This window comes from Polypterus senegalus, chromosome 6, assembly GCF_016835505.1.
Source record: "Polypterus senegalus isolate Bchr_013 chromosome 6, ASM1683550v1, whole genome shotgun sequence".
Taxonomy (NCBI): Eukaryota; Metazoa; Chordata; class Cladistia; order Polypteriformes; family Polypteridae; genus Polypterus; species Polypterus senegalus.
The window spans coordinates 190,812,853-190,825,926 of NC_053159.1; the positions used below are offsets into that span (position 1 = coordinate 190,812,853).

The 13,074-nt window shown below is 41.2% G+C and overlaps 1 protein-coding gene across 3 annotated transcripts in view; it reads left to right on the forward strand.

Annotated features, from left to right (window-relative positions):
- Positions 1-13,074, forward strand: part of sestd1 (SEC14 and spectrin domains 1) — a 167,498-nt gene that overhangs the window by 40,986 nt on the left and 113,438 nt on the right. Inside the window, exon 1 of one of the 3 annotated variants that reach the window (XM_039757763.1) lies at positions 12,165-12,188. The exons of the other annotated variants lie outside the window; for them this stretch is intronic. The gene's annotated coding sequence lies outside the window, so the exon portion shown is untranslated. Of the gene's footprint in view, positions 1-12,164; positions 12,189-13,074 lie in introns of those variants that run through there. 3 annotated transcript variants of the gene reach the window in all.

Genomic DNA, 13,074 nt, shown 5'->3' on the forward strand with positions numbered 1-13,074 from the left:
TCGAATTCAAATTTTTGGATGATTGCTATACTTGCCCTACAAGAAAGTAAATTGGACTCAGGAAAGTCTAAAACGTCGAGATTCATCAAAATCTCAAGGTCAGATTCTTAGATGATTACAATACTTTCCTTATACAGGTAGTCCCCAAGTTACGGACATCCGACCTGCGACTTATGAACGGGGCCGCAGCTGCGACGCATGTGCCTCAGTAACTGCCGCTCCATCATCTTCGGCCTGGGGATGCTGCAGACGGTGGCATTCGCTGCTCTTGCAGTGTAGTCTACCTTGGGCGGCTCCCGGCGGCAAGTGGTTTCACTGCCCACCCACCACACATGGCTGCCCCGTTCGTTCTTGGTAGGTGGCTGGTAATGCTGCAAACGGTAACCCGGTTGTGGCTGAACGGAGGCCATTAAGGGTGAACGGGGCGGGTGGGAGAGCCATTGTAGTGTGCCTCGTTTGGCTGCCTGTTGAATTGGGCCGATTCTCCTACCCGCCTTTGGCTGCACTGTGTTCATTCTCAGTGGGCGCACGCTGCAGGCAGCATACTGTAGTGGAGGTGACTGTGACGTGGGCTGGTGGTGAACCACCCCTCGCCGCCCCCATTCATTCTCAATAGTAAGCCAGCTTGTTCTGTTACGCACATAACAGGAAGTTGTCTCTCGTCAGTACATCAGACGTGTTGACGATGGGTGCCTTCCTGCTGTGATAGCGTGTACAGTGCTGTACAAAAGAGCTCATCTTAACCTTTTGTCTTCACCCTTCAAGAATGTCTCTGAAACACAAATCTGATGCAAGTGCTGGTGATACAGGAAAGAAGAGAAAAGTAAAAGTAGAAAATAGAAGTAGAAATAATAAAAAGGTCAGAAGTAGAAATAATAAAAAGGTCAGAGAGGGGTGAAATTCCATCATTCACTGGCAGAGCACTTGGTTATAGTCGGTCAACAATAGCATTTATTAAAATAATGGGCCAGTTTCGACTTACATACAAATTCAACTTAAGTACAAACCTACAGTCCCTATCTCATACATAATCCGGGGACAGCCTGTACTTTGTATACGAGAAAGTAAAAAAAAAAAAAATTTAGAATCAGTAATGGCGGACTGCACGATAACGTGTGGTGAATACACTTATAGTTTTAATACACTTTCTGTGTAAGTTAGCATTCGTTTGCTCAGAGATTGATGCTCTTGCTGCTTCCTGAGCAGCTCTTTTCTCCACCCTGGCCTGCTCTTTGTCTTCTTTCTTCGACATCTTTTTGCGTTAAAACTGGTTGTCAGTGTTTGTATTGCAATTACTTAGTACATTTTCCTTAATCTTTCACTTAAGGTGACACTTAAGTCTTCAATCTTCCCCAAGAATGATTTAAGATATGAAGAGGTAGGGGAGGTGATGGCAAAGGTGGTAGGAATGAGAACGGCGCAATAAAATAAAATAAAAATAAAAAGAGGAATAACCTTGGAGGTCAATCATCACCCCGAAAGTGGATAGTAGACATCATGTAGTATATGTGTACCAAATTTCAGGTCTGTAGGTCAAATGGTTTGCGAGCTACAGGTGATTTAAAATCCTGGACAGACAAACAAACAGTCACGGTAGCGTATTATATATAAAGACTAGCAAAATACCCGCGCTTCGCAGCGGAGAAGTAGTGTGTTAAAGAAGCAATGAAAAGAAAAGGAAACATTTTGAAAATAACGTAACCTGATTGTCAATGTAATTGTTTTGTCACTGTTGTGAGTGATGAGTGTAGTTGTCATATATATATATATATTTACACACACACACATAAACATATATATATATATATATATATATATATACATATATACACACACACATATATAAACATATATATACATATACATACATATCTACATATATACACACACAGCTATTTCAGATCAGTGCAATACGCTGTTTGTTAAAACGGTTGACTCCGCTCTTACGTGCAATAACAAATCAAATCATTCAGTTGTCTTTGCTCATATGTCATTTTAGAGCTGGACGCCTGGCATCTTTTTGGCCACAGGTTCGTTTCTGTTTGCTGTGAGGTTCTGTGTTGTGGAGATTCTCAGGATGGATTGCAGGTGCTCATCAGTGAGGCGACTCCTGTGTGCTGTTTTGTTAGTCTTCATCACTGAGAAGAGCTTCTCACACAGATATGTGCTACCAAACATGCACAAGGTTCGAGCCGCATGTAGACGGACTTTTTTTTGTTCATCAAAGTCACCAAAGCGCCGTGCAAACTCAGTGCGCAGTGCGCCAGTTTATCAGCAAAGTGCGATTTGGGAACACCGTAGTGACGACTTGGTTTAACAGTACTTGGCAACAGGGAAAGTGGGGCAAGGTGAACTGGTGCATTTGTGTCTCCCATAAAAGCAGCTTCACTTGAAATCACTTTGTGATTGTGCACGGGTTAAAACGTCCGCTGAAGTGTCAGATTCTTATTTAATTATGCTGTTTTCTGTATCTTCTGAATTGCATTCAGGTTACCCTGATGCAAGGCAGCTGAAGCGCTGCATTATGGGATCTGTAGTTTGTGTTACCAGCGCTTCATATACCCGGGCCATTAATAACAATAATACAGTATATAAAATGATCTCGGGGCGGATATAATTACACACGGGCGGATGTGGCCCGCGCCCTTGAGTTTGACACATATGGACTAAATAGAACTTGAAAAGATATGTTTTTCAAATGTGATCGCGCAATTCAGATAGAGTTGACGCCAAGACTACAGCCTGCATGCCTCAATGAGTCATCCTCCCTCGCTCTTACTTTTTACCGTTCATCTAATGAATACACTGAGTATGGCTTTACCAAAACAATCATTGATGGCTAATAAAGTATCCATTATTCGAGTATGTAGAGCGGGATATATATATATACATATATATATATATATATATACCCAGATCGCAGCGGAGAAGTAGTGTGTTAAAAAGGTAGAAAAGAAAAGGGAACATTTTAAAAATAACGTAACATGACTGTCAATATACAGTATTTGTTTTGTGAGTGTTACTGAGTGTTGCTGTCATCAAGGATTTGATTATCATTATTTCTTTCAATCAGGTTCGTATTTGTAGGATGTGTTGTGTTCAAGTTACATTCCGTGTTTGTCAATCGTTGTAAAGATGACAGGTTTCATTCATCGATTCGTTTCTTACTGCATCAATAAACAGCTCGTCTTCTTCTTTATCTGAGACCTGACACACTGCATGCACGGTTTTTTACACTGTCTTCCTTTAGCGGACATTGACTTTTTCCACGTGTGCTTTGTTTCCGCAGTAGCTGGATTTATGAATATGCTTATATGTAGACGCTTCATATTTTTGCTGCCTTTTCAATTGTGTAATTCGGTTTTGTTCAGCGCTCTTTGGAACTGTTGCTTTTATCTGTGCACTGCGCCAGTTCACGTGAGCGCTCGGTGTACATGCATCGAAGGTTCCCAGCTGTGCTGGTGCCATCTCGTGCTATGTCCATGGCTGTATTTAATGTTACCTTAGTCCTGGCACTTAAAACTTTCTCTCGCAGTTTCGCTGAGTTTGTGTCAAACACCCCCCTGACCATCTCATCTTCCTCTCCATAAGCACAGTCCTTCACCCGTGAATATTTACCCGTGGCAGTTTGCTATTGGATTGCCGCTGACGGACGGCCTTATATGGGCAGGCACTAAATTACAAACGCCAGCGGCAGCCTGTCTATGAACTTAATTTAAAGTGTAGGTTTACATCGTGCTTTGTTTCAAGTAGCAGAACTCATGAATATGGTTGTATATGTCACTCGCTCGCTTCTTATTGTTTCGCTGTCTTCTCAATTATATAATGCATGTTTTCTTAAGCGCTTTTTTGAGCTCTTCCTGGTTTTCTATGTACTGCGTGATTACGTGGGAGGCGTGATGATGTCACACGAAACTCCGCCCCCACGGCGTTGAAGCTCATCTCCATTACAGTAAATGGAGAAAAACTGCTTCCAGTTATGACCATTACGCGTAGAATTTCGATATAAAACCTGCCCAACTTTTGTAAGGAAGCTGTAAGGAATGAACCTGCCAAATTTCAGCCTTCCACCCACACGGGAAGTTGGAGAATTAGTGATGAGTCAGTGAGTGAGTGAGTGAGGGCTTTGCCTTTTATTAGTATAGATACTGTTATGTGAAATGATCCAATAAACCAGTTTGTTAGACTCCTTGGAGTTGTTGACAAAACCAAAGCTTACCGTATGACAGAATTTACTTCAACTTTCAAAAAGCCGTTTGCTACAGTTACACACTAAAGATTAATGCTGAAACTAGAAACTGTTGGCATTAGACATTAATAAGGCTGCTTCCACTCTACTTCTTTTTTCATTTTGAAATGCTGACATTAATCTCTGTTTTCGCCTTTTGTCCACACTACCCCAGCGTTTTTAACCCCCAACAACAGAGGCTTTTAAAAATACTTCTCAGATCCATACAATTCTCAAAATGGCAACTCAGCATTACGCTATGGATGGTTGAGAACTGAGAGTTTTGAAAATGCTTACTCAAATCACGCTCCGATTGGTTTCTGCTTGTTACATTGCCCTTCCCTGATTGGATCCTGCTCATTACATTTTCTCAGCTGCTTTGCTTGCCTTACACTGGTGTGTTACACTCCATAGCAACTCCACCACGTTGTCAGTTTAAACAAAGAAATCCTTTTTTTTTCTACATTTGCCATTGCTGTGCACAGTGTGTAAACGCAGACTGCGTACGAGTGTCTAGTGCGGAGGACACTTTTTCTCTTCCTGTTTCCAACAATACATGCGTGCCCAATGTGGGTTAACGACTATGCCATGGTTTTTCTGTCCTTTTTTTTTTTTTTCAGCCTTCAGGGATCATTCGTAGAATCCTTCAGGGGTCTATCCTTAAACTTTATATATATATATATATATATATATATATATATATATATATATATATATATATATATATATATATAGTGACAGATTAGGGCCGTATCGCTCCTTTGAACCCCTGTCCAAGGCTCTGGACACCAGATAAAAGTCCAAATGATGACTTTATTTAAATGCCACAGTGCACCCTCTCCTCCACTATACTCATAAATTACAATCACAATAATATTCTCCACCACTCCCAGACGCGTTGCCACCCTTCCACCCAGCTCAGCTCGCCGTCTGGGAGCTCCCACAGTCCTTTTATCCTTCCTGACCCGGAAGTGTTCCCAAGCCCCAGTCCACGTGATTCTCTATCACTTCCGGGTCAGGTACGAGTCCTTCTTCTCACCCCGGAAGCACGTCACCCTTCCTTTGACGCACTTCCGGGTTATAGGTTACAAATGAGTCTTCGGTCCTCCCTGCAGCTCCCTCTTGCGACCACTGTGGTATCCAGCAGGGTCGTGTATAAAAACTACATAGTCCATGACTCCCTGCTCCTGCTGGTCTTCGAGGCACCTCCATACTGCAGGGAGGGCTCCATCTGGCGGCCTGGGGGTATTGGTCGGGATAACAAGCCAGCCAAAGACCACTATTGGCGCTTTTCCACTGCATAGTACGGCACAGCACGGTTCAGTACAGCTCACCTTGGTTCGGCTCAGTTCGGCTCGGTTTGCGTTTCGACTGCAGTTTAGTACCGCTTTAGAGTGGGCGGGATTATTCACGTGTCGTTATAGTTGCGCTTTTGGTTAAAACAAAATGGTGCGTCCGAACCTTCGCTGGCTGTGCTAAAAATCTAGCGGGTCTGTTGTGTCTTGTGTCACAAGTTCAGTGACGCAGTAATGACGATTTTCTTCGGCCAATCAGTGACCAGCAGAGTTTACACGTCACGTTTTGGTAACGGTCTGGCGCGCTTGGAACCTCGGCTGAGGTGGTACTAAAAAAAGGACCAGGTACCAGGTACTGTTCCCAGTGGAAAACCCCCCTAAAGTGAGCTGAACTGAACCGTGTCGTGCCGTACTATGCAGTGGAAAAGTGCCATATATCTATAATAATAAAAGGCAAAGCACTCACTCACTCACTCACTCACTCATCACTAATTCTCCAACTTCCCATGTAGGTAGAAAGCTGAAATTTGGCAGGCTTATTCCTTATAGCATACTTACAAAAGTTAAGCAGGTTTCATTTCGAAATTCTACATGTAACGGTCATAACGGTCGACAACGTCCGCCATGTTGAACTTTCTTATTTATGGCCCCATCTTCACGAAATTTGGTAGGCAGCTTCCCTGTGCTAACCGAAACCGCTGTACTTACTTATTTTGATGCTATGACGCCACTGTCGGCCGCCATATAGTGAATTTTCCAAACGTCACTAATTCTCCAACTTCCCATGTAGGTAGAAGGCTGAAATTTGGCAGGCCCATTCCTTACAGCTTACTTACAAAAATTAAGCAGGTTTCATTTTGAAATTCTACGCGTAACAGTCATAACGGTCAACAACGTCCGCCATGTTGAACTTTCTTATTTATAGCCCCATCTTCTCGAAATTTGGTAGGCGGCTTCCCTGAGCTAACCTAAACCAATGTACGTACTTATTTCGGTGCTATGATGCCACTGTCGGACACCAGATTGAACTTTTCAACAGCCTTTGTTACTTATGGGCCCATCTTCAAGAAATTTGGTACACGGGTTCCCAACGCTAACTGAATCCTACTTACGTACATATATACGTCCATAGCCTGCAGCTCGGTCACCGTGTGAGGTGGTGTTGGGTCCCCCAACCCAACGCCTCCCACGTTATTGGCTGCCTGCCTATATAAGGCCGTCCATCGCTCCAGTCTCTACATTCCCTTCCTTGCTTCGCCACGGTATTCACGTCTCCCTACTGATAACTACAGCCTTTTTGTTTAATCCATGGCTTCTCCGCTGTTTTATTGTTTGTTTATTACAATTATAGTTATTGTTTAGGTATTTTACACTTACTTTACATTGCTCAGGTACCCATTTCCTTTATCATTCCAACCCCCATTACCATGTCTGTCGAGATGATCATATTGCACGGCCATATCAGGCTCACTCTTGATATTGTAAGGAACATTGTGTCTTATGTATTGAATGACTCGGACAGGTTCAATGTGTGAACTGATGATGTACAGGAGATAATTAGACTACACAGGAGCACTAGAAGACTGAAATGCTTAAGCCCTTCACCTGTGGATCTGCATGTGAGTTGATGGCTGCCGCTGAATTGTTCGGTTGTTGCTTTCAAGTGTACCGAAATGGCCAAATATTTTACACCTTTCGACAACCGTCAATGCCTCTTAATCATCTTAGATTCACAGGTGACGATTTCAGTAGTGGACACTTTGATGTTTATGAATGTTTAAACTCTCAAAAGCTGGATGTGAAGTTATCGATGAAACCGGTTGTGTGCTTACAACGTTTGACAGATGCCAATTGTCAGTTCAACACAACAAGTCCTGCAAATACTGTCGTCATTGAAACAAACCATGAAACTCAAACTGATTATGACAGCAGCAATCCAAGCTGTGAGATTTGAGGCAAGATTGCTTTTCACATGGCCAACTGTAAGTTACATGCTCAGAGTAAGCTCAGCGCACAGCTTGGTCATATTACAACCGGAGGGCCGAACTCACAACGTGGTATACAAAGAGATCCTTAACAAATAATTATTGGCATATTTTCCCTCAGTTTAAAAAGGTTTAATTTTCTTCTTAATACAAATTTTAATGCAGTACTTAGCCGCTGCGAAGCGCCGGTATTTTGCTATATATATATATATATATATATATATATATATATATATATATAGTGTGCCACACATTTTTTGCTGAATGTACCATTTATAGATAATCCAGTTGTTAATGGCTGGGGGGCCCATCTGTTAAATTAAAGATCTGCCACCAACCTCATTGATTGGTCAGGGGTTCCACCTGTTGTTAGCTCATTCATTACCATACCATATTTATTTGTTGAGCGCTTAAAAACACAGCATTACAACTGACCAAAGCGCTGTACAGTTACAACAAGCAGGACTAAAAGCAAAATATTAAAAATAAACATTAAGAGAAAATTAAAACAGAGATACTAAAAACAGGTCAAGGGACCAAATAAAATAGAGAAAATAGCAAAAGGCAAGTGGAAAATGAAACAGGTTAAGAATTAAAAGCCAATGTGAAGAAGTGCGTTTTTAGGCGAGATTTGAATGTGGCGACTGAGGCGGCTTGCCTAACCACTAAGGGCAGGGAGTTCCAGAGCCTGGGTGCACAGACGGAGAAAGCCCTTTCACCACGAGCTTTAAAACGTGCCTTGGGAACGGTTAGGAGCAGCTGATCTGTGGATCTAAGAACACGAGGGGGATTGTAACAATGGAGCAAGACACTCAAATAGGCGGGGGCTAGACCGTTTAATGCCTTATAAGTTAGGAGGAGAATCTTAAAATTGATTCTGAATCTAACCGGCAGCCAGTGTAGGGTTTTCAAAATTGGTGAAATGTGTTGGATTCTGCTACTTCCAGTTAGAAGCCTTGCAGCCGCATTTTGAGCCAGTTGGAGTCTAGAAAGCGTGGCTTTACTGATACCAAAAAGGCAGGAATTAGAGTAGTCAAGCCGGGACGTAATGAATGCATGAATTACTGATTCCAGGAGGTGGTTAGAAAGAATAGGCTTGAGTTTGGCGATTCGCCTTAGATGGAAAAAGCAGGATTTTACTGTGCTGTTGACTTGAGCATCCATTTTCATTGGCTAAAATAACAGTTAAAAACTAAGAAATTTGACAGATGAGAGGCAGCCATTCAGTCCATCAGGCATGTTTATTTAGCTAAGCTGTCCCAATTTCTCATCCATATACTACTATCAAAGTTTCTGCTTGAAGTCTGTGACTCAGAAGTTTGTTCCAAATTCCCATATGCAATCTTTCGAGGCAACAAGATGTATATTGTAATCTTTTCAGTTAGCCAACAGAAGGGTCATTTTGCTTGACTTCTCACTACATTCACAATGGCTAACACGGTACAACACCCAAGTGTCCAAATCCAAAGAGGACTGTTTCATTTATGTTAGGTAGAATGCCCAGAGGGGACTGGGTGGTCTCATGGTCTGGAATCCCTACAGATTTTATTTTTTTCTCCAGCCATCTGGAGTTTTTTTGTTTTTTCTGTCCCCCCTGGCCATTGGACCTTACTCTTATTTGATGTTAATTAATGTTGATTTATTTTGTTTTCTTATTGTCTTTTATTTTTCTATTCTTCAGTATGTAAAGCACTTTGAGCTACTGTTCGTATGAAAATGTGCTATAGAAATAAATGTTGTTGTTGTTCTATTGTGTAACGATATGCTTCCTGGCTTCCATCATAAATGCACTTCTTCTTCTCCTCATATCAACACTGCAGAGTGCGGTTTGAGAGTGGTGAACAATTAGGACAGTTTGTTAAAACTTATTAGCTGGAAACTATGCCTGACATTTGTGCATATCCACAGGTGCTTTAACAAGCAGAAGGTCAATTCAGTGGTGCACTTTCACTAACCGGTGTTGAAAAACCCTAAAAAAATGACACTGTGGGGTAATGACAAATAAATGAGGGGAGAGGTGGGTCTTCAGTTTAAAAGCTTGTTCTTGTGTGAGCTGTTTGGGTAGCTGTGAGCATTATGACTGGTTCATGTGAATTAGGCAACATGAGCAAATGGAGATTTTCTTCACGGACACTTTAGGTGTTTTTCCCACCACTGGAACTTTTGTTTTCAGGAACCAATGAGTGGTCCCTGGCTGCTTTTGTGTGTTATGTTCTGCAGTGCTCAGCAGGAACTGTAACCTTTATACAAAATATGTTGCATGCAAAGAAGAGTGCAACATGAGGTGCATTCAGGAAGTCATGGGGGACCCTTCCACCTTACTGCTTCATAGCACTACAGACTTAACAGAGCAGATCAACAGTTTGATGTGGCGCTAGATGCGGAGCACAAGGGTGGCAAGCTATGTAGAGTGACGCGGTGTGAAGTGTGGCGCTCCATCTTCATTGATAAGTTACCAAAGTCCGAACTACTAACAGATTTGTAAGATGATACCAGTTTTTCTTCTCAGCCAGTTGGCACACTTCACCGCCCAAGCCTTACCCACGATAGCTCCTGGTTGAACGAAAAGTACATACCCTAGAATTGAAGCTAAAACAAAAAGTACCAGAAACTACATATGGTCAGAGTTCCTGTAGTGGGATTGCTACACAAGTTCCTGAGTTTCTAGAAAGTCACGGTTCATGAAAAAAGTTCCTGTGGTCGGAGAACCCCTGATGTTAATACTGTTTGTTTAGTGTTGGTTCACAGAGAAGTTTATTTTGTCTGGAACTTTATCTCTTTTCGCCATAAAAGCAATGAGATGAAACATTTTACTTGACGGTCTCCACAAAAAACAAAGGGTAAGTAATAGATAAAGGAAACGACCATTTTTGGGTGGAGTCTTCAGTTAAGCAGAAGTGAATTTAAGACTGAGGGCAAGAATTGCTTCAGGCAAAGAGCTGTGGGAATCTCGCACAAACTACCAAGTCATTTAGTGAAGGCAGAAACCTTGATAACTTTTAGAAAGTACCAGAGCCAGATAGTGGAACAATTTAGCTATTCGCTACACAAACGGACTGAATGGTCTTCCTTCCTTGTTCAGATTTTCTAACTTTTCTAACCTTTGTAAGGAATTTTCAAACCCATTTAACAGAGGGAACAGTGTTCTGAGTTTACACTACAGTATATCTGTCTTGAACGCAACCATACAGTCAGTCACAACAGGTTACTCTGGAGACGTCTTTAGACATAATGACACCTCTTTAGGTTTTGGGGCAAACAGACACACTCCGATTGTGATTTACACTCTGCTATAATCACTCTAATGTTATTTACTTTGGTTTCTTACCACTTCACGTAACAATATTACTTAGAAAATCCAACGGTGTGTATTTTTCTGTGGTATCATTAGGATTACAGTGAAGACACCATATTGCACCTGTAAACTGTTTTATGTGTCTCAGTCCCACGAGACCTTTAGGACTATTGTTTGCATTTAGGTGTAACCCCAGATAATGCCTAATGACTAAAGTCTCTCGCATTACATAAAGCTGACAATTGCATTGTGCTGTAAACAAAGAAAAAAATAAAAGGTGTGAACCGCCGTTAACTGAAAGGCAATAAAGAGTCACAAATGATTGTAAATATTAGGAAGAATTTAGATAACTGATACTGGTTGAAATTTAACTACAGTACTAATGTAATTTTTAAAATGTCTTTTTGAGTCATTTTTCATTTGCGGTTTGCTTTTGGTTATTTTGTTTATTATTATTCTATCTGGTACTATTGTGATATTTTTTTTGGGCACACTTATAGTACTAGGAGAACATAAATTCAAGCAGCTGTATTAGCATGACAATGAATTTTGTTCTCGGTGCATCAGTAGTGAGAAATAAACGACCGTGTTTGTTGTTTTCATCAAGCGAAACTGAAATTAAAATTGCCACGTTTTGTGAAAGACATTTTGTTAATTGTAGTAAAAACTTGTTTGCTTTATATTGTGGTCATTTCTACCTTCAGATTAAATCAATGTTATTTGATTGTATTGCATTTGAAGTGTAAAATTTAATGATGACATATCCAAATATTCCGCCACAAGGTGTGTTTTTTATGTATTAAAACTGATAGAAACTTCCAAAATAAAACACTCAACACTGTTGCATTATGACATCATTATGTCTGCCTTATTGCTTTGTAATTTTTTTTTTTTTAACTACTAGAACCATCAGAGTTGCATTTTCTTTCAAATGAGATTTATGTGCTCATTTCCAGGACTGAATCTTCTTGTCTTGTTTGAATACAGTAATTTATTTCTGCTAAGATGGTAAACAGACGGAATATTTCAAACTCTTAATAATTTACTGTCTGGGTCCTGGTGGTTTGTTTGGTGTCGTCCGCCTTTGTTCACGAGGCGCTGCAGCTTTTGTTGTTTCCTCAGGCTGCCTTTTGAGATGTGAGGCTGCTGATCGACTCTGCGCAGCTCAGTGCCATGTGGGATTTGATGCCGACTTCTGCATGGTGTGCGTTACACTCGCATCCGCTCAGACAGCTCAGCTAATGTCGTCATGTTGAAGACGCCTCTTGCATCTTTCTGCTTGTCTTTTTAAATGATTGCCTTTCACGTTGCAGCATTAATGCAAGTCTGGTAAACAATTTTGATAATGCTTGTTTTATTTAATGCACAACTGGTCTTAACACTAGGTGAGTATTATACTTTGTTTCAATATAATGTATTAGTCCATAGGAAAGAGATTGCTGATTTATCTAGGCGACATTAATATTGGGAAGGTTTGTGAAGTGGTCTTTTGTACTCGCTGGCACAGTGTGACATTGCCACCCCCTTCCCTTTCTTTGTATTGCAAAGTTCAGTGAAAGTGAGAGACCTGTGCCTCGTGGTGCTCAATAACTCATCCTAGCAGCTGTGAAATGTGGCCCTATTGTTTCCGAAGAGTGTTTTGCTTTGTGAGTCATTTATGTTTGTCCTTGGAAGACGGCCCAACAAAAGCAAACCAGTTAAGAAACAGTTTCACATCACGTCCCGTGACGTTTCAAGTGGTGCTTCCAGCATATTACTACAGACTTGGTTAAAACTTTTGAGGCAATAGTATATAGTTAGGACACAGCCCAGCATCGAAATGTTAGCATTTATATATTATGTGTGACTAGTCAAGGACTGCTTTCTCTGTCGTAGAAATAATGCAAAATGAAGATGGTTTATTAATATTCAGAAGTTAGTGTATTTATGTGTGTCAGTCAGAAGTGACCACTGCACTGATTTGTCAGGCTGCTTTAATAACTCCTTTGCTATCCTGTAGTCGATTCAAATATGACCGGAAGAATGTAATCTATACGCGGGGTCCAGATCTAATTATGCAGTTTTCATTATGCTGTAACTTGTTAAGTTTATTACATAGAAAATCACCCGAAAAATCTCGGACCATCGAGAAGTGTGCGAAATACGGACATGAAGAATTGTCTTTGCGCCGAACTGGAATCGTCCCCACATAAATCAAAGTCATCTGGATCTGCATAATTAGATCTGGACCACCCTGTAGAACAGGACTTCTCAACCTTTTTGGGCTTGGGA